Source organism: Penaeus monodon, chromosome 23, assembly GCF_015228065.2.
Source record: "Penaeus monodon isolate SGIC_2016 chromosome 23, NSTDA_Pmon_1, whole genome shotgun sequence".
Taxonomy (NCBI): domain Eukaryota; kingdom Metazoa; phylum Arthropoda; class Malacostraca; order Decapoda; family Penaeidae; genus Penaeus; species Penaeus monodon.
The window spans coordinates 25713346-25713955 of NC_051408.1; positions in this window are offsets into that span (position 1 = coordinate 25713346).

The following is a 610-nucleotide window of genomic DNA, read 5'->3' on the forward strand; positions in this document are numbered from 1 at the left end:
TCTATTATCTACTTCAGATCTTTTTTGAAAGACTGGTAGGAGGACGAGATACATAGACATATTGGTAATACAATATTAACATCGTTTCAGTGCTGTTTCTACGAATGGATAATGGGTGTTCCTCCGAAGTTATGGATTATTCTTGACGGTCAGAGAAGTCGGTTCTTTCTTGGAGTATTCCATGTTGAGTCATACGACGGCGTCCGTTCATCTGCTGAATTGGTACGTAATAGATAGTCATAGTTAAACATGAATGACTTAAATTGAGAATTCATTACTTAATGCAGTCAACTGTGAGAAAGCATAGCACATATAAACACATTGATATTTGAAGATAAATATGCATGCGTGATTGTACTCAGATAAATAATGAGATCGATAATTAGATATATAGCTGATAAATAGAGATTAAATTAATTAATAGTCTGATTGATTAAGATAAAGATATTTAAATAAATATATGTAGATTCTTTACTTTTTACCTATGGCCTGTGCGCAAGGATAGCGAGGCATCTCTCAGAAGTAAAATTGCAAACATGGCTTCAATATCTCGGCCAGAAATACCATGGAAGCAATCCCTAGCCCTGGAAAAAAGAACTGGTGTTCATTT